Below are 21,953 nucleotides of genomic sequence, written 5' to 3' on the forward strand. Positions count from 1 at the left end.
TCAGGTCACACAGGGGTTCTCAAACTTTTTTTGCCATGCCCCCCTTTGAAATTATTTCAGGCTGTGATGACCCCTCCCCCCTGAAAAAAAGTGATAGCAAATTACTGTACTTACTCATAGGAGCACACTCATGATACTGCCACCCTTATTTCTGCTCTGTGCTGGCACAGGTGCTGCCTTCAGAGCTGGGTGGCTGGAGAGCAGCAGCTGCTGTACCCTTGTAACTGGGCCTTAATGGGTCACCAATGAGGATGCTACAGGACGAACTGCTGAGAAGTAGTATCGGGGGTAGCCGTGCTAGTCTGTATCCACAAAAACAACGAGGAGTCCGGTGGCACCTTAAAGACTAACAGATTTATTTGGGCATAAGCTTTCGGGGGAGGGGGGGCAACCCACTTCTTCAGATGCATGGAGTGAAAATTATAGTCCAGGCATAGATATACTGGCACATGAAGAGAAGGGAGTTACCTTACAAGTGGAGAACCAGTGCTGTCAAGGGCAATTCAGTCAGGGTGGATGTGGTCCACCCCAATAATTGACGAGGTGTCAATACCAAGAGAGGGAAAATTGCTTTTGTAGTGAGCTAGCTACTCCCAGTCCCTATTCAAGCCCAAATTGATGGTGTTAAGTTTGCAAATGAATCGTAGATCTGCAGTTTCTCTTTGAAGTCTGTTTTGGAAGTTTTTTTCATTGAAGGATGGCTACTTTTAAATCTGTTATTGAATGTCCAGGGAGATTGAAGTGTTCTCCTACTTGTTTTTGTATGTTCCCATCACATCAGGATCTTGGATTAATAATCTTTGAGGAAATAATGCTATTTGAACCTGTTATTTGACCATTGCAGACCATGTGGACAAGGGGAATCTAGTGGATATAGTGTATTTAGATTTTCAGAAAGCCTTTGACAAGGTCCCTCACCAAAGGCCCCTATGTAAATTAGGTTGTCATGGGATAAGAGGGAGATCCTTTCATGGATTGAGAACTGGTTAAAAGACAGGGAACAAAGGGTTGGAATAAGTGGTAAATTTTCAGAATGGAGAGGGGTAACTAGTGGTGTTCCACAACGGTCAGTCATAGGACCAATCCTATTCAACTTATTCAATAAATGATCTGGAGAAAGGGGTAAACAGAGGGGTGGCAAAGCTTGCAGATGATACTAAACTGCTCAAGATAGTTAAGACCAAAGCAGACTGTGAAGAACTTCAAAAAGATCTCACAAAACTAAGGTTTCAGAGTAACAGCCGTGTTAGTCTGTATTCGCAAAAAGAAAAGGAGTACTTGTGGCACCTTAGAGACTAACCAATCTATTTGAGCATGAGCTTTCGGGAGCTACAGCTCATGAAAGCTCATGCTCAAATAAATTGGTTAGTCTCTAAGGTGCCACAAGTACTCCTTTTCTTTTCACAAAATTAAGTGATTGGGTAACAATATGGCAAATGAAATTTAGTGTGGATAAATGTAAAGTAATTCACATTGGAAAAAATAACCCCAACTATACATGCAATATGATGGGGGCTAATTTGGCTACAACTAATCAGGAAAGAGATCTTGGAGTCATCATGGATAGTTCTCTGAAGACATCCATGCAGTGCTCAGCGGCAGTCAAAAAAGAGAACAGGATGTTAGGAATCATTAAAAAAAAGGATAGAGAATAAGATGGAGAATATCTTATTGCCCTTATATAAATCCATGGTACAACCACATCTTGATAACTGCGTACAGATGGGGTCCCCTCATCTTACAAAAGATATACTGGCATTAGAAAAGGTTCAGAAAAGGGCATTTAAAATGATTAGGGGTTTGGAACGGGTCCCATAGGGGAACAGATTAAAGAGGTTAAGACTTTTCAGCTTGGAAAAGAGGAGACTAAGGGGAGATACGATAGAGGTCTATAAAATCATGAGTGGTGTGGAGAAAGTGAATAAGGAAAAGTTATTTACTTGTTCCCATAATATAAGAACTAGGGGCCACCAAATGAAATTAATGGGGAGCAGGTTTAAAACAAAAAAAAGGAAGTTCTTCTTCACACAGCGCACAGTCAACCTGTGGAACTCCTTGCCTGAAGAAATTGTAAAGGCTAGGACTGTAACAAGGTTTAAAAGAAAAAAGAAAAGGAGTACTTGTGGCACCTTAGAGACTAACCAGTTTATTTGAGCATGAGCTTTCGACGAAAGCTCATGCTCAAATAAACTGGTTAGTCTCTAAGGTGCCACAAGTACTCCTTTTCTTTTTTCTTTTTACGAATACAGACTAACACGGCTGTTACTCTGAAACCTGTCATTATGCAAGGTTTAAAAGAGAACTGGATAAACTCATGAAGGTTAAGTCTATTAATGGCTATTAGCCAGGATGGGTAAGGAATGGTGTCCCTAGCCTCTGTTTGTCAGAGGGTGGAGATGGATGGCAGGAGAGAGATCACTTGATGATTATCTGTTATGTTCACTCCCTCTGGGGCACTTGGCATTGGCCACTGTCGGCAGACAGGACACTGGGCTGGATGGACCTTTGGTCTGAGCCAGTATGGCCATTCTTATGTTCTTATTACATTACACACCAAAGAGAGTAAGCAGACGAGAGTAAGCACAAAGAGAGTAAGCTCCTGTTGCATTTCAGGGAGAGTTGGACAAGTCCCTTTTACTCCTTTGAAAAATGTCATCTGAAGTAGACTGAGGTGCTTTACAGTAAATAAGAAATTATGCTGATTGTATCTTCCTTCTCTTCTTTATGCAGCGGAGAGAGAAATGAAGCCATGGAGACTGAGAACCAAACCAGAGTGAAATTACTAATCATACTAGGTGTCAAGGATTATTCCCAACTATGGCCCTTCGAGTGCAGAAGGTGGGGGCCTGCAAGGACTCCAAAAAATAATACTTGCCACTCCAGGCTGGTAATGCTGCCACCACCCAAGTGAAAACTGCCTTTTGACAATCCAGAAATAAACCTCACGTGGAAAGATTTTTCTGAGGTCCTTGACTTTACCACTCCTCCCTCAGGGCAGCTGAGAAGAAAACAATAGAAAAGGGAAACTCGGCTGTTGTATCAGCTGATTGACATATGCACAGCCTTGTTACCTCCTGAGACACAGAAATCTAATCATGTTCTTAAAAAGGATACATTTTATTGAAAAAAGGATGAAAACACATCTGACAACTCAGGCTGTTAGGGGCTGAACACCAAACATGACTTTCTTGGGGTCCAGCTGAAAGGTTACAAGCAAACAAAAACAAAACAAAAGCTCCTGGGGTTAGCACAGAGGAATCCACAAGCCCAAACTGAAGAATTCAATCTAATTGCGTCTAACTAGACATTCCTGGTCTACTTACATATCTGGGGTTCCGAATGAGGAGTTTCTAGGTATGATGCTGATGATTTTTATACCAGGTCCAGACCCTACAGCATGTTGCTGTCCTGTCTCTCTCTCAGTGGAGAGAACAAAAGACCCCTACACCCAGCAATTTTCCCCAATTTGAAAGGGTTCAGCTTCCTTACTGGTGCCCCATGTCAGGTGCCAGCTCATGTTAAGCTTTCCTCTTAACCCTTTACAGATAAGGCAATTTGGGTACAGCAGCTAAGCGGGATTCTATAGCTAACTGAATGGTTGGAGAGTTACACAAGGGTGCCACCCTGCCCCCCTCGTTTATCAAAGTAGGATTTCTGGTCAACTCCATATTCAAAATCCTGGTCTTCCTACTTCTTCTTGGTGATTTACGTGATAATTCTTATGTGGTATGTGGTGATCATAGCCTTGGTGTGGAGTGATTACTGCCTCCACACTTCAATGTACTGGTTTCTCTGTAACTTGTCCTTCTCAGGGATATGGTTCACCACGGCCATCCTTCCCAAACCAATGAAAGAAATAGCTTGATGTGCTGACATAAGATTCATCAGTGGGTGTTTCACCCAAACCTATTTCTATTTCTTCCTTGGGACCTCGGAGTATATCCTGGCAGCCATAATGTCCTTTGATAGATACATAGCTCTTTGTAAGCAGTTGCATTACCCCACCATCATGAATGGGCAATTGCCTGTCCAGTTGATTATTGGCACTTGGTTGGCAGCCTTTATATCAGTTCTCTGCCCAACCATCTTGGTGTCCCACTTACCATTCTGCATCCCCAGTGTCATTAACCATTTCTTCTGTGACATAAGATCCCTTTTTAAACTGGCTTGTACAGACACACACATCATTGAATAGCTGGTCACCCCTTTGCTAAACCTGTTCATATACAGCCTCAGGAATGAGAAAGTAAGAGATGTCTTCAAAGACATGCTCAGTCAGGGAAAGCTGGTTCGCTTCAAAAGAGTCTGAAAAACTTTACATTGTGATTCGTAATTTGAAAAGATCAAGGAATGAAATGGAGGTCAAAGACGGAGTCACGGGTAAAATATTCAGATGCATCAAAATGACTTAGGATCCTAAATTCCATTTTTACTAGTGATTTAGGGCCAGATTTTTCAAGAAATATGGCATCTAAAGATGCATATACATGCCTGGTGGAACATTCAAAAGGATTTCAACGTAAAAATCCCATTAAGTGCCTATCTGCATCTAACAAAATACTTTCTTTGATCCAAACAGGAATTTTTAACAACTTTTTAATTTCTCCACTAATTCCAACAAGTTTCACATTTGGTCAAAACCAATTTTTGCCTCCCCTGACGCTCCCTGATTCTTTGGAACCACCGCTGAACCGAACTCCCACCTCCAAACGACTGCACCTTTTGCTGTCCCTGTGAGTCGCAACTCAAAGGAGGAAGGAGACAGAGACCCCATGTGCAAGAACAATACTACAACAGTGAATGAGTTCATGGGACAAACCATCCCGATGTGCAGGAAGAATAGCAAATATGGCAGGTAACCATCTTGACTTCACAGTGGAATCTTCAGTGAGCTTAAACTCAAAAAGGAAGCTGACAAGAAGTGGAAATTTGGACAGATGACTAGGGAGGAGTATAAAAATATTGCTAGAGCATGCAGAGGTGTAATCAGGAAGGCCAAGGCACAATTGGTGTTGCAGCTAGCAAGGGATGTGAAGGAAAACAAGAAGGGTTTCTACACATATGTTAGCATCAAGAAGAAGGTCAGGGAAAGTGTGGGACCCTTTCTGAATAGGGGAGGCAACATAGTGACAGATGATGTGGGAATAGCTGAAGTATTGAATACTTTTTTTGCCTCAGACTTCACAGACAAGATCAGCTCCCACACTGCTGTCCTGGGTAACACAGTATGGGGAGGAGGTGAGCAGCCCTCAGTGGTGAAAGAACAGGTTAAGGACTATTTAGAAAAGCTGACCATGCACAGGTCCATGGGTCCAGATCTAATGCATCCGAGGGGGCTGGGGGAGTTGGCTGATGTGATTGCAGAGCCAGTGGCCATTCTCTTTGAAAACTCGTGGCGATCAGGGGAGGTTCCAGATGATTGGGAAAAGGCAAATATAGAGCCCATATTTAAAAAGGGAAGAAAGAGAACCCAGGGAACTACAGACCGGTCAGCTTCGCTTCAGTCCCCGGCAAAATCATGAAGCAGGTTCTCAAGGAATCCATTTTGAAGCACTCGGAGGAGAGGAAAGTGATCAGGAACAGTCAGCATGGATTCACCAAGGGCAAGTCATGCCTGACCAACCTGATTGCCTTCTATGATGAGATAACCGGCTCTATGGATATGGGGAAAGTGCTGGATGTGGTATACCTTGACTTTAGCAAAGCTTTTGATACAGTCTCCCACAGTATTCTTGTCAGCAAGTTAAGAAGTATGGATTGAATGAATGGACTATAAAGTGGATAGAAAGCTGGCTAGATGTCGGGCTCAGCAGGTAGTGATCAATGGCTTGATGTCTAGTTGGCAGCCAATATCAAGCAGAGAGCCCCAGGGATCAGTCTTGGGGCTGCTTTTGTTCAACATCTTTATTAATGATCTGGATGATGGGATAAATTGCGCCCTCAGCAAGTTCGCAGATGACACTAAGCTGGGGGGAGTGGTAGATACGCTGGAGGGTAGGGATATGGTCTAGAGTGACCTGGACAAATTGGAGGATTGGGCCAAAATAAATCTGAAGAGCTTCAAGAAGGACAAGTGCAGAGTCCTGCACTTAGGAAGGAAGAATCCCTTGCACAGCTACAGGCTGGGGACCAACTGGCTAAGAAGCAGTTCTGCAGAAAAGGACCTAGGGATTACAGTGGACGAGAAGCTGGATATGAGTCAGCAGTGTGCCCTTGTTGCCAAGAAGGCCAATGGCATATTGGGCTGTATTATTGGGAGCATTGCCAGCAGATCGAGGGAAGTGATTATTCCCCTCTATTCGGCACTGGTGAGGCCACACCTGGAATATTGCATCCAGTTTTGGTCCCCTCACTACAGAAGGATGTGGACAAATTGGAGAGAGTCCAGCGGAGGGCCACAAAAATGATTAGGGGACTGGAACACATGACTTACGTGGAGAGGCTGAGGGAACTGGGGTTATTTAGTCCACAGAAGAGAAGAGTGAGGGGAGATTTGATAGCAGCCTTCAACTACCTGAAGGGGGGTTCTAAAGAGGATGGAGCACGGCTGTTCTCAGTGGTGGCAGATGACAGAACAAGGAGTAATGGTCTCAAGTTGCAGTGGGGGAGGTTTAGGTTGAATATTAGGAAAAACTTTTTCACTAGGAGGGTGGTGAAACACTGGAATGCGTTACCTAGGGAGGTGGTGGAATCTCCTTCCTTAGAAGTTTTTAAGGTGAGGTTTGACAAAGCCCTGGCTGGGATGATTTAGTTGGTGTTGGTCCTGCTTTGAGCAGGGGGTTGGACTAGATGACCTCCTGAGTTCTCTTCCAACCCTAATATTCTATGATTCTATCATTCTCTGGGGCTTCCCTATTGGTCATGGTTTTCACATTGTGTTCTTCTCAGTCATTTTACTCATGAACATCCTGGTCATCATAGGCAACGGCCTTATTGTGATCATCGTGAGGACCAGTCACAAGCTGCACACCCAAATATACTTTTTCCTGAGCAACCTCTCATTCCTGGAGATCTGGTAACACCACCGCCATGGTTCCCAAAATGCTAGAGACCTTTGCAGCAGTTGAGACTAAAATTTACATGTACTGCTGCCTCGTTCAGGCTTTCTTCCATTTCTTCCTGGGCAGCACTGAGTTCTTCATCTTGGCTGTGATGTCCTTAGATCACTATCTGGCCATATGCAAACCCTTGCTATACGCCACAATCATGACCAGCAAAGTCTACCTCCAGCTGTCTGTAGGGGTGTCAAGGTTCCTTCCCCACTTTGAACTTTAGGGTACAGATGTGGGGACCTGCATGAAAACCCGCTAAGCTTATTTTTACCACCTTAGGTTAAAACTTCCCCAAGGTACAAACTATTTTACCTTTTGCCCTTGGACTTTATCGCTGCCACCACCAAACGTCTAACTGGTACATTACTGGGAAAGAGCCCGTATGGAAATGTCTTTCCCCCCAAAATCCTCCCAAACCCTACACCCCCTTTCCTGGGGAAGGTTTGATAAAAATCCTCACCAATTTGCATAGGTGAACACAGACCCAAACCCTTGGATCTTAAGAACAATGAAAAAGCAATCAGGTTCTTAAAAGAAGAATTTTAATAGAAGAAAAAGTAAAAGAATCACCTCTTTAAAATCAGGATGCTAAATACCTTACAGGGTAATCAGATTCAAAACATAGAGAATCCCTCTAGGCAAAACCTTAAGTTACAAAAAGACGCAAAAACAGAAACCTACATTCCATTCAGCACAGCTTATTTTCTCAGCCATTTAACAAAATCAGAATCTAACGCATATCTAGCTAGATTACTTACTAAGTTCTAAGACTCCATTCCTGTTCTGTCCCTGGCAAAAGCATCACACAGACAGAGAGAGAGAGGCTTTGTTTCTCCCTACCCCCAGCTTTTGAAAGTATCTTGTCTCCTCATTGGTCATTTTGGTCAGGTGCCAGTGAGGTTATCTGGGCTTCTTAACCCTTTACAGGTGAAAGGGTTTTTCCTCTGGCCAGGAGGGATTTTAAAGGTGTTTACCCTTCCCTTTATATTTATGACAAGGGGCTTGATTCGGGGGCTTCAGGGCTATATTCTTCCAAACTATTCTGGTCTTCCAGCTGCCCTTGTTCGACTCCAACATCATCAACTATTTCTGCTGTGACATTGGGCTGATCTTAAAAATAGCCTGCACTGATACCCGCCCCATTGAGTTACTGGGTTTCCTGGTTGCAATCACAGTTATTCTCAGTTCCTTGATGTTCACCATGGTATCCTTAATCTGTATAATAACCACCATCCTCCACATCCCCTCCACAACAGGGCGCCAGAAGGTATTTTCTACCTGCGCTTCCCAGCTGACTGTAGTCTCGATACTCTACAGGGCTGTTATGTTTATGTACCTGAGGCCCAGTGTGCATTCCTCGTTCAGGCTCAACAAGGTGGTGTCAGTGATAAATACCGTCTTCACCCCCTTGCTGAACCCTTTTATTTACACGATAAGGAACAACAAGGTGAAGGCGGCATCTGGAATGCTGTGAGCAAAAAAATGGGTTTCCTGAAGCCTGGCTGCTTTTCTATGGTGGAAAAAAACCTAGTTGCTAAGAATGGAATTTTCAAAGAAGCCTAAGGGAATCAAGCACATTAATTCAAAGGGATTAGCGTGCATAAATCTCTTAGGCTGCTTTGAAAATCCCAGCCTACATGAGGTGACCAGGAGATACTCAAGTTATAAATACCAGAATAAGATTGACTTGCTCTGCAGAGGGCCAGCAAATATTAATCAAACCAATGCATCCCCCTACACAGCCAGTGCTGAGGATTTAAGTGAGACAAAGAACCGTACAGCTCAGACGGGCAGCACAAGGCCTGTGTATCACAGTCATCAGCAGGAGTTGAACCCGCAACGCTAAAAGCCTGAGCTTTTGCTACTGCCTTACCGGAGAGCTGTTATCGTCTTAGGTTGACTAACCACTAGAATGGGATAAACATGAGAGTTGGTCGGGAATTTTTCAATTAAACATTTTTTTTTTATTGGGGAATGCCAATTCATCAAAACCAAAATATTCTGTGAAAACACATTTGTTCCAATGAAACTTTCCCAGGAAGGTTTCTGACATCAGAAGTTCTCCCAAGCCACTGGATCATCGGGCTCACTCAGTTAAGGCACATCAGTTTCACAGCTAACAGTACACAGGGGAGTGAGGAGCCAGCGTCATGTCGACATGCCTTTGAATGCCCTAACTCAGTGGTCCTCAAAGCCGGTCCACCATTTGTACAGGAAAAGCCCCTGGCAGGCCGGGCCAGTTTGTTTACCTGCTGCATCCGCAGGTTCTGCCGATCGCGGCTCCCACTGGCTGCGGTTCGCTGCTCCAGGCCAATGGGGGCTGCAGGAAGCGGCGCAGGCCAAGGGATGTGCTGACCGCCCTTCCTGTAGCCCCCATTGGCCTGGAGCAGCGAACTGCAGCCAGTGGGAGCCGCGATCGGCCGAACCTGCAGACGCGGCAGCTAAACAAACCGGCCTGGCCCACCAGGGGCTTTCCCTGAACAAGCGGCGGACCAGCTTTGAGAACCACTGCCCTAACCGAAGGGATCAGGTACCCATTTTGCAGATGGGTGAACCAGACTTCTCTGTTCACTATGAGATCAAGCGAGACTCAGCCCCATGACCTTCAGGAGTGCAGTCAAACAGACTCAGCGCATGTCCAGGCTGGACTTTCTGAAAGCAAACCCACACTTTTAGGCTTGGAAAAGAGACAGCTAAGGGGAGATACGACTGAGGTCTATAAAATCATGACTGGTGTGGAGAATGTAAATAAGGAAGTCTTATTTACTCTTTCTCATAACACAAGAAGTAGGGGTCACCCAATCTAATTAATAGGCAGCAGGTGTAAAATAAACAAAAGGAAGTATTTCTTCACACAACGCACCGTCAACCTGTGGAACTCCTTGCCAGAGGATGTTGTGAAGGCCAAGACTATAACAGGGCTCAAAAAAGAACTAGATAAATTCATGGAGGATAGGTCCATCAATGGCTATTAGTCAAGATGAGCAGGGATGGTGTCCCTAGCTTCTGTTTGCCAGAGGCTGGGAGTAGGCGGCAGGGGCTAGATCACTTGATGATGACCTGTTCTCTTCATTCCGTCTGGGGCACCTGGCATTGGCCATTGTCGTACTGGGTTAGATTGACCTTTTGTTTGACCCAGTATGGCCGGTCTTATGTTCCAATGTTCTTACATAATAGCCATTAGCCTGGTAATTAGGGTACTTACCTGTGATATGGAAAATCCTGATGCAGACTGGGGACTTGAAGCTGGAGTTCCCAAATTCCAGATGAGTGCCAAAACCACCATACTATAGAGTCAGTCTTTTTCTCTCTGTCCCAATGAATATTTGATTATTCACACAAAGTGGAACAGCCCCATCTACATCAAAGGATTAAGTATTTCACAGACCTTGTGCTGGCCCTATACATCAAGGGGAATTTCATCCTTGGAACTATATTTATGTCAGTAACTTGGGTGTATTTTTCAGTGAAATCACCAGTGTTATGGTGAGGAAGCTACTGAAACCTTCCTGGTGGCCCCCATTACATTGCTCAGTCACGATTTTTATCTGTTTATTTGTTTTTAATTGGGGGGTGGGGGTAGACACAAGTCCTAGGTTTGCTCGCAGCTTGCTAGACTCAGAAGCCCATTATGCATCTTCTGGTACCTGCACAGCCCTCCAGCTACGCTTCCTGGAGGGAGCAGTTGCCCTTTCATGGTAATGCCCCTCTAGGAAGGTCACTGAGGTTTGAAACAAGGATTATCATCAGCTCTAAAACCAGGCATCTAGTGGGTGGCTGTTTTAGCAGGCAGCTGTCGCAGACGCTCAGGTGACGTCTACACTGAGGGCGGCCCGTGGGGGACAGGCACTGCATGTGTAGCGACCTGCCGCAGTACAAGGCCGGCTGTATCTAGATTTGCCACACCACAGTGTCAGGCCCTGGCGGTGGGGAGGCAGAGGGACACTACGCTACCAGTCGCAGTGTAGAGGTGGACGGCACTGCCCGGGTGTGCGGAGAGCCTGCATAGGGTATATGCTCTGGGGGCGAAGGCATGGGGGCACTTTCTTCTTCTCCACCCGCCAAAGCTGGGCCTCACCATCTACACGGCTGCTTAAACCTCTGCTAGCCGGCCCTGTGGTGTGAGTCTGCTGCACGCTGCCGTCAGGGGAGACGTACGCTTCGGCTGAGATTTTCAAAGCTGCGAAAGGGGATTTGGACACCCAATTTCTATTAAATTAATCAAATCTAATCAAATCTATCTATCTATCCATCCCCATGCACCCCCTCTATTTATCTATCTATCCCCAGGCACTCCCTCTATCTATCTATCTATCTATCTATCTGGCTATCTATTCTCGTACTCCCACTCTATCTATCTCCACACACACACCCTCTCTTTCTCTCTGTTGTATCTGAATTCTTCCCACATGACTTTAAACAAAATTCTCTCTTTCTCCTCTATAATTCCTGGAATAATTTGAGATTTTTCACTTTTTCTCTCTTCTCTAAAACTGTCTTTTCCTATACATAGCCATTGATAGAATACAGAGACATAGTCCGTATTACTGTTTGTTAGTCATTAAATACGTGTATAATTGCCTTGTTGGTATTCCCTTGCAATGCTTGTAATCCTAAATTTCTTAATCATTATTCAAAAACAATCAAATGATGGGACCAAACCCTGAATTAATATAAACTCAGCTAAAATGTATCTGTGTCTAAGGGATGAATCTACACTGCACCCTAGTGAGGATAGAATAGATATAACCCGACTAGATTTTCACATGCCAAAAGTATATGAGGTATTGCTGCCCCCACGCCAAGAGTTTTTGCAGGGCTAGAACTAGGTGTCTCTCACTGTGTGTCTAGCACAGTAATACACAGCCGTGTCTTCCACTCTCAGGCTGCGGAGTTGCAGATACACGGTGCTGATGGAGTTTTCTGTCGAGATGGTGACTCTGTTTTTCATGAAGTCGGCATAGCTAGTAGCACCATCTTCAGGGTCAATTCTTCCGACCCAAACCAGTCCTTTCCCAGGAGTCTGCCTGATCCAATACATATAGTAGTCGGTGAGAGTGAAGCCTGAGGTTTTACAAGATATTTTCACAGTCTCTCCGGGCTTCTTCATTTCTGCCCCAGATTGGATCAGCTGAACCTCGGATTGGACACCTGTAGGGAAGGCATATAATGAATATTGGAACACCAGATTTATCCCCATTATTCCAGCATCCTCTGAATCCCCCATGTTCTCAAATTACCTGGATGAGCTGCCATTAAGCAAAGATAAATTATAATATGCCTCATATTTATTATCCTCTGCAGCCAAACCAAACACCGATATTCTGGGCTGGAAAAGCAGGTGACAGCCTCGCTGTTTCGATGTGGTTATTCTAGAGGGGGAAAGAGGTTGGCTTTTTAAACAGGAAACTCCCCACAGACTTTGCATAAATACTCAAAAGCAGCAAGACACTTGGGCCCAGATTCTGATCAGCCTGCTCATGTGGGGGAGTCGCTCACCCCTCCAGTGGAAGCTTTGCGGACAATGAGTTAGGCTTTTATTTTAGGCACAACCCTGAAAGGATCTGCACCAGCCCAGGGCTAACCCTGGAAGGCGTTGTGTCTCAGAGATATGGTTCTGATTCACACCTCTTCTTGTGCTCCCTTCGTCTTCCCAGGGTGTAATCCAGTTCCTCTTAGGTCAGTTATGGACGGATTCTCGTTTACTTCAGTGGGGTTGGATCAGGCCTTTACTGCTGGAAATTATGGGCACTAAATAACTCCCTGTCCCTTACATCAGCTAAAGTGACCTTTGAGTAGGGGAGTGGAGTCAAGGATTTGCCAATCCCTAGTCCCGCTTTTCCACCTCCTGGGAGAAGGAATAAGCAGCTGATTAGCCTTGTCTCATACCTCTGCTCCCAGATTGGCCCACATGAGATATATTTTCTGTTGCCTAGATTCATTGTTTCCAGGGCCAGGTTGGACCACTGGGATCATCTAGCCTGACCTCCTGTGTAACACAGGCCAGAGAATTTCCTCCAGTTGCTCCTGCATTTAGCCCAGTTCCTTGTCTTTGATTAAAACACATCTTTCAGAAAGGCATCCAGGTGTAACTTGACCGAGATTTCCAAAACTCCCTTAAGGATTTGGATCCCCAACTCCTCTGAATGGGAGCAGATCCCTTAGGAATTTTCAATGTATCAGTTGTGGATTCTGTTTATGAAAATCATGACAGGTGAGACAGTCTATAGTTTTAAAGCAATATAAACCAGCACCGCTATCTTTAAATTATGTTAATTTTCTTTTCTTTGATGACGGACGGACTTTAAGTAAAATGTTTTCCTCACATAAAAATGTTGTGGGAAAACTTTAAAAGTATGTTAATCTTTCTGTGGCATTCCCTCAGTTTCATATTGATTTATCTCTTCATTCTGTCTTTTTCAGTGCACTCAAGGAAAAACGTCTCACTTCTCAGATGTTTTAAAGGTGGAATGATCTTCCAAGGAAAGTGATGGATTCCACATAATTATGAACAAATTAACTGCGTCCTGAAGAAGATAAGAACAGAATAGACTAGACTAGAACGCCGTAGAGTAGATAACCCTCCACTGCCCTACAGGGGATAAGCAGTAGATGTATGACCTGGCAAGGCTGTAGCATATGTTCAGTCTACAATATTGTGTTTCCTCTCTACTGAGAGTTTTTGCATGGTTTTAAATAAGCTTCTTCTCAGTGTGTGTCTAGCACAGTAATACACAGCGGTGTCTTCTATTCTCAGGCTGTTGAGTTGCAGATACGCAGTGCTGATGGAATTATCTGTGGTAATGGTGAACCTCCCTTTAAAGGACTCGGAATATTTTGTTTCACTATCTGCAGGGTTAATTCTTCCTACCCAAACAAGACCTTTCCCGGGAGCCTGGCTGACCCAATGCATGTAGACAGAAGTGAAAGTGAACCCTGAGGTTTTACAGGATAGCTTCACAGACTCGCCGGGCTTCTTAATTTCTGCATCAGATTGGACCAGCTGAACCTCCGACTGGACACCTGTGGAAAAGTATATCATAAATATTGACATTCCAGATTTATCTCTAATACCCCAGAATCACACGAATCCCCTGTGTTTTCCATTTACCTGGGCAAAGTGCCATCAAGCAAAGATAAATTAAAATATGCCTCATATTTACTGTCCTCTGCAGCCAAACTAAAAGTCGATATTCTGAGCTGTAAAAGCAGGTCACAGCCCTGCTGTTTTGACGTGATTATTTGAGAGGGGAAAAGAGGTTGGCTTGTAAACAGGAAGTTCCCCACAGACTTTGCATAAACACTCATCGTCTTCAGAAGCGGAGGGGGATAAAAGCAGCAGGACACTTGGGACCAGATTCTGATCCGCTTGCTCATGTCGGGGAGTCGCTCACCCTTCCAGTGTTTCCTTTGAGGACAATGAGTTAGGTTTTTATTTTAGGCACAACCCTGAAAGGATCTGCACTAACCTAGGGCTAACCCTGGGAGGCGTTGTGCCTCGGAGCTACGGTTCTGAGTCACAGCTCTTCCTTTGCTCTCTTCATCTTCCCAGTGATACAGGGTCTAATCCAATTCCTCTTCTTACAATTCCAGAAGGATTCTCATTGGCTTTAGTGGGTTTGCATCAGGCCTTTATGGCTGGAAATTACAGGCACTAAATAACTCCCTGTCCATAACATCAGCTACAGTGACCTTTGAGTAGGGGAATGGAGGCAGGACTCTGCCAATCCCCCATCCTGCTTTTCCACCTCCTCCCAGGGGAAGGAGCATGCAGTTGAGTAGCCCTGGCTCCATTACCTCTGCACCCAGATCGGCCCACATGAGATATATTTTCTGTTTCATAGATTCACTATGTCCAAGGCCACAATGGACCACTCTGATCATCTCCTCTGACCTCCTGTGCAACTAGGTAAATGTCGACAAAGGTCAATTTCACCCCACAAGCGGAAACCAACCAAAAACATTTCCCTCAATAAAAACTGAAATATGTAGAAAGGCAAAGTAAGAAAAACACTGCTTATGAACTTCTTAAAGTTTATTTTAAAGATATTTCCTTTGCAGATGTAAGCAGAGTCAGGATGAGCTCCACCCTGACATCTGGTGGTGAGGTGTGGCAAGTTGTGGAAAAGAACTTCAGGGGCTGATCTCATTTGCATAGGCACACCCACCCTGCCTAGAATGAGGCCATAGCTGCCCAAATGGTCACTTTGGCTGCTGTGGGATCCCCAGTGTCTTTGTTATTGGGGCAGGAAGAATAAATTGTTATTACGCTGATTATGGGAATCAAGGACAGTGGAACTGCACTTGGCCTTTTGTTATGATGGAGGGACTCACCATCAACTAAGTAGCACTCGCTAGGCAAGGGACATGGGTTCCAAAACTCTGTGAATGGAGAGAGGCTTAAGATAGGCATTAGTACCTGGTTGTGTGGGCCCCTTTATGAGGGCCTGAAACACCAATAGCACCTTTGTCTCTCTCTACTGTGGAATGTCAGAGCTAATTTTGGGTCTATTAAGAGTCTTCCTACAGTGCTGTGCTGAATTTACTTTGGCCTTATGGTGCACCAGCCCTAAGGTCCACTACTATGAGCTGAAATCACTGAGCACTGTGTCAAGTAGTGGGGAACTAGAAGATCTACAGTGCAGTGGTGCTGTTTGTGGATAGGCTGGCGGAGCGTTCGTGAGACAGCGAGTGGAGCCGAGCTGTGCAGAGCAGAGTCATTCGTGAGAAGGCAGAGCGGAGCCCTGTGGAGCTGTGGGGCGGTCAGCTTCAGGTCATGTTTTACTATTTTTACTATATTTACAATTTTATTACATTTGTGGTTTTTTGCTGAGATTTCAAAACTACCTAATATATTTGAACACCCAATTCCAATTACAATGAGTAGGAATTGGTCAGCCCCATACCCTAGGCTGCTATGAAATTCTTATCTTTGTTGCACTTGGAAAAGAACAGAGTATTTTAAGAATGACACTTGACAAACCAAGGGATAGATTATGATCTTTCTTTGTTTCACTTCAGCGTCCAATGTCCATTGACCTGAAGTGGGTATTCCTTGAAAATCCCAGGTTTAGTATCACTGTACTGCACTAGCAGTTCTGTTCTCTTTCGCAGACCCACCCATGCAATGAGGTATTGCTCAATCAGAGTCGGAGTGTCAGAACCCGCTCCCAACAGTTCTGCACATTGCGTCTCCTTCAGGAGTCCCATGCATGTTCTGTTGATGAAAAGTAGGAAACCTGAGGCATTGTGAACATTTTAAAATACTGAAATGCAGATCACTTCTTGAACTACACTGATAGCTATTTGTTTAAGGACACACAGGTTGTAATAAAACACAACCTAAAGGAAGGATCATCCAGTGGTTAGGGTCAGGTGCTTGCCTAGGTCTTGGGAGGCAGAGGTACAATTCTCTGTTCCCCCACAGACTTCATGGGTGACTTTGGGCATGTCAGTTAGCTTCTCTGTCTGTAAAAGGGGGGTGGCAACACTTCTCCACCTCACAGGAGGGCAGAGAGGTTAAATACATTAAACATTGTTTAGTGATTTGAGGTCTACAGTTGAAAAGTGCTGTTTACGAGTTAGGGATTCTTATTAAAGATTTTCTTCTTAGGAAGGAAGTTTGTGGCAGCCTTTCACATCATATGGCTTTAGTCTATTATGTTCTCTCCACATATCTGAATTTGTTCTTGCTCACTTCAATCAAAAAAAAAGTCTTCAGATTACTACTGAGGTGTTTTGTAGGGTTACATACTCTCCCAAGAGCAGTGGTGGATATCTCCATAACTGGAGATATTTAACAATGAGGGGACAAAGTCCTGAATGGATCAGTAACTGAAAGGAATAGAATAGAATAGAATAGAATAGAATAGAATAGAATAGTAGAGGGTTATATTATTCATGGCCAAAAAACAGTCTTATTTGGAATTATTTCATCAAAGATTATTAATCCATCTCAGATCATTATTACATTAAAAAAAGCAACACCAAAGAAAGTAAGCGCACAAATCCCATTGAATTTCAGGGAGAGCTGGACAACTCCCTTTTACTGCTTTATAATTGAAAGTGGATTTTTTTTCAAATAAAAAGTCATGCTGATTGTATCTTCCTTCTCTTCTTTATGCAGCTGAGTGAGAAATGAAGCCACAGAGACTGAGAACCAAACCAGAGTGAAGAAATTCATCATAGTAGGATTTCTGGGCAACTCCAGATTGAAAATCCTGGTCTTCCTACTTCTTCTGGTTCTGGTGAACTACACACTGAGGCTTATGGGGACCATAGTGATCATAGCCTTGGTGTGGAGTGATTACCACCTCCACAATCCAATGTACTGATTTCTCTGCAACTTGTCCATCTCGGGGATATGGTTCACCACGGCCATCCTTCCCAAAACAATGATTAATCTTATGTCGGCACCGAGCTATTTCTTTCAGTGGGTGTTTCACCCAAGCCTATTTCTATTTCTTCCTTATGGCCTCAGAGTATATCCTGGTAGCCGTGATGTCCTTTGATAGATACACAGCTATTTGTAAGCCATTGCATTACCCCATCATCATGAACGGGAAGTTGACTCTCCAGTTGATTAATGGCACTTGGTTGGCAGCCTTTATATCAGTTCTCTGCCCAACCATTCTGGTGTCCCGCTTGCCATTCTGTGGCCCCAATGTCATTAACCATTTCTTTGTGACATAAGACCCATTTTTAAACTGGCTTGTACAGACATACATCTCATTGAATGGATGAGCTCCCTATACACTTCCACTGTGGTGCTTAGCTCTTTGTTCTTAACAACAGTGACCTACGTGTGTATCATCACCACCATCTTACACATCCCATCCACCACTGGTAGGCAAAAGGCATTTTCCACTTGCTCAGCTCACATCACGGTGGCGTCCATCCTCTACAGCTGTTCCATTTTCATGTATTTATTACCCCAAAAGAGCCACTCATCGGGGTTGTACAAAGCAGCAGCTGTTCTTCACGCAGTGGTCACCCCTTTGCTAAACCCACTCATATACAGCCTCAGGAATGAGAAAGTAAGAGATGTTTTTAAAGACATGCTCAGATGGGAAAGGGTGGTTCTCTTCAAAAGAGTCTGAAAAACTTTATATGGTGATTCATCATTTGCAAAGACCAAGGAATGAAGTGGATATTCAGATGCATCAAAATGACGTAGGATCCTAAGTTCCATTTTTAAAAGTGACTTAGAGTCAGATTGTTAAAAAAAACTGTGGCAACTAAATGTGCATATACATGCCTAGTGGGACTTTCAAAAGGATTTCAGTATGGGTTGGCTGCTTTGAAAATCCCATTAAGTGACTATCTGCATCACTATGCACCCATGTATTTAAAAAAATATCTGCCCCTTTAGATAATCAGGAGCTTAACTTCTATTGTTTTTCAATTAAAGGTTTCAAATGCCCAAGACACTTTTGAAAATGGGACTTAAGCACCCAGTTACCTTCAGAAAATCTGTCCCTAACTCCAATAAGGCATTGAACTCAATGAGCATTAGTGGTCTCTATACTTTTACAAATCTGGCGCTCAGGATCTCCAGTCAGTCAGGTGTTTTGAAAATATTACATTGCTCCCATTTTCAAAAATGACTCAGGGCACCTCGGTCCCATTCTCTCAGTATGACAATGGATCGTGTTCAAACACCCTGCTGTAATAATAATAAAGTGCTTAGGTGATAAAGTGCTTTATTACTATTATTCATAGATGAACAGAAAACAAATATGACAGAGGTAACAGACTTTACTGCAAATGGTTTAAATGTAAAAAAAATGCACAATTAAGGCTGCCTGGTGATAGTCATGTCCTTTCAGAACACCGAATTCAGGAAAACTTCAAAGCTATAAATTCAGTTTGAATGAAAGACTCTATCAATATAAAACTCTTATCCCTTGAAAATTGCACACAGTATGACAATAGGATAGTCACTCTTAAGCTCTCTCGCTCAGATGGTATGGTTAGTTGAGATTCTGAATGGAAGGGTGAAAACTCCTCAGACAAACAAGGCACTTCAAAGCTATTAATTGCAAGACAGTTTTATTTTGGTAGGGTCTTTCATTCAAATTCTCAGCCCCTAAAATTGTACAGAGTACAACAATAGGAGAGCAGCTCTTAAAATCATTTTCCTGTCTGCTAAGGTTAGTTAAGAAAGCACCAGGCAGTGGGGGAACCCAGGTTCTGCTGCCCTCTGGAGACCACTGCACCCCAGGACTCCATGTTCACTCCCGGCCATTGCAGCCTGGTGGCAGATGAGGATAAGAGTCCAGATCGCCTCCCTCCCTGTCCAGCACTGTCACCGATATCAGATCGATATACTGTCGCTCAAATGATATGCTGTGGCTCCAACAAAAGTCTCGGGTTTGTTACAGAAATGACTGGGGTGGGGTTCTCCGACGTGTGTCACGCAGAGGGGCACAATGTTCTCAGAATGGTGTTTCTGGCCTCAAAACTCTGTGACCCTGTCCTCCATGCTCCTAATATGTGGAGTGCAACATTTCAGCCAGATGCAGGACCCACCGGGTGGGATGGTCTCACGTTCGGGTCCTTTCTGCCATTCAAATTCATTCGTCATTATTGTTGGCATTTTAGTAACACCTGAAGGGTCTCAACCAAGAACAAGGTCCCAGTTTCTGGGTGCTGCCCATACACACCACAGGAGACAGGCCTTGCACTGAACAGATTTCAATCTAAACAGAGAAGCGCAAGAAAGGAATCAGGGACAGGGGATGTCAGTTGTTTAATTTCACACTGTAGATCAGTGCCACAGCCAAGAACAGAACCAACATTTCCTGATTCCGGCTCCAGTGGCCTAAGGAACAAACCATGCTGCTCCCTGATCACCATTTGATTTGAAGAACACAAGCTAAAATTGCAGACAGCAAAGCCCTGTGTCTCTCAGGGTAAAATGTAAAACCCTTTAGACAAGACCTAGAACAGGGCCTGTTCACCAGGGACCCCATATTTTGAGGACTGATGTGGGACTCCAGTGATGTTTGGCCCCTTTACTGTCCTTACGGCGGGGGTGAAGTTCATGCAAAGAGAAAAATGTGTTCAGTGAGAGGAGGCCAGTTCCACGAGGGATATTGTAGGAGAGGAAGCCAGGCAGCGACCACTTGCATGGCTGGCACACTAGTAAGTAGCCATGTCTGCAGCTGTGAGACTGTTTATCTTTAGCTTGCCAGTGGCACCATTGGTGGAGGGGGTAACCCGCCCTTTGAACTCATCCCTGATGTAGGTTGTATCCTGTCCTGAGGGCTGCTAGCCAGACGAGACTTTTCCCAGGGGCTTGTCGGATCCAGCTCAAATGGTGGTCATTGATATTATACCCAGAGACGACACAGTCCAGGGTGAGGGAACTGCCTGGCTCTGCCTGGGCAGAACTCGGCTGGGTTAAAATGACCACAGCAACGAAGCCTGTAAAAGAAACAGAACAGGGATACTGTTACTTCACATACAACCAGGGGTTTAATCTAACCTGTAAAGGGTTAAGAGGGAAGCTTAATATGAGCTGGCACCTGACCACCTGACTGAGGGTCACCAGTAGGGAAGCTGAACCCTTTCAAATGGGGGGAAACTGCTGGGTGTAGGGGTCTTTTGTTCTCTCCGACAGAAGCAGCCTGGGCAGCAACATGCGGTAGGGTCTGGGCCCAGTATAAAAATCATCAGCATCATACCTAAAAAACTCCTCATTCGGAACCCCAGATATGTAAGTAGACCAGGAATGTCTAGTTAGATGCAATTCGATTGAATTCTTCAGTTTGGGCTTGTGGATTCCTCTGTGCTAACCCCAGGTGCTTTTGTTTTGTTTTTATTTTCTTGTAACCTTTAAGCTGGACCCAAAGAAAGTCATGTTTGGTGTTTGCAGCCCCCCGCCTTCTGCACTCGAAGGGCCAGAGTGGGGAACCAGCCCTGCCAGCACCTCAGTGTAAAGCGGGAGGAATTCCACTGGGGTCGATGCGACTGACTCTCAGTGGAAATTCCATTGTCTTGTCAGGGCTAATTCTCCAGTCACTCATTCTAGGGCAGCAGCTCTCAAACTGTGGGTTGTGACCATGTTTTAATGGGAGCATCAGGGCTGGTGTTAGACTTGCTGAGGCCAAAGCCCAAGCTCTACCACTCGGGGCCAAAGTCAAACCTCAAGAGATTCAGCCCTGGGTGGCGACTCCCATGCTTACAGGCCTCCCGCCTGGGGCTGAAGCCTTTGGACTCCAGCGCAGAGCGGTGGGGCTCAGGCTTTGGCCCCCACACACACCGGGGCAGCTGAGTTTGGGTGGGCTCAGGTTTCGATTCCCTGTCCTGGGGTCCTGTAGTAATTTTTGTGGTCAGAAGGGGGTCACAGTGCAATGACGTGTGAGAACCCCTGAGTTAAGCGGATTCTCCTCTCATTCCTCCAGGAGCGTAAATCAGGAGACAGTCTAGAGTAAAGCACTGTAGGTGTCAGCAGCTTATATGGATTTACTCGTGGAGTAAAACACACCCACCCCAAAATTTTCTACCCTACCAGGAAAAATTCTCACACTCACACACACACACAATCCGTCCCATGCGCCAAGGCTAGGGCAGCTAGGAAATACCAGTCATTTGTCAGAGGGGCCCCCCAGAACCCCAGCTCCCCAGTTCAGCTGCGGAGCGCACAGGACAGTCTGTTGGAACCTCAGGCCCAGATTGGTGGTTTCCAAAACTGCAAAACTCCTGTAACAAAGTCTCTCTCCTGCCAATTCACCAGGGCAGGTATTTCCTCTTTCTCTGCTTCTCTCCAGCTTCGTGGTGGTCTCTGACAAAGAGTCTCCTTCAACTTAAAGTGACCTCAGAAGGGGGTGGACCGCAAAGGCAAAGTCAGGTGCCTTCTCTCCTGGAGGGGACGCGTGTGGCTGGCCCCCTTTTTGT

General features: G+C 44.8%; 2 pseudogenes; both read left to right on the forward strand.

The window, feature by feature from the left end:
- Positions 1-6,899: 6,899 nt before the first annotated feature.
- On the forward strand, positions 6,900-8,526 carry LOC141997170 (olfactory receptor 6X1-like; annotated as a pseudogene).
- Positions 8,527-17,320: 8,794 nt separating this feature from the next.
- Positions 17,321-18,151, forward strand: LOC141997171 (olfactory receptor 6M1-like; annotated as a pseudogene).
- Positions 18,152-21,953: the final 3,802 nt, after the last annotated feature.

This window comes from Natator depressus, chromosome 13 (assembly GCF_965152275.1).
Source record: "Natator depressus isolate rNatDep1 chromosome 13, rNatDep2.hap1, whole genome shotgun sequence".
NCBI lineage: Eukaryota > Metazoa > Chordata > Testudines > Cheloniidae > Natator > Natator depressus.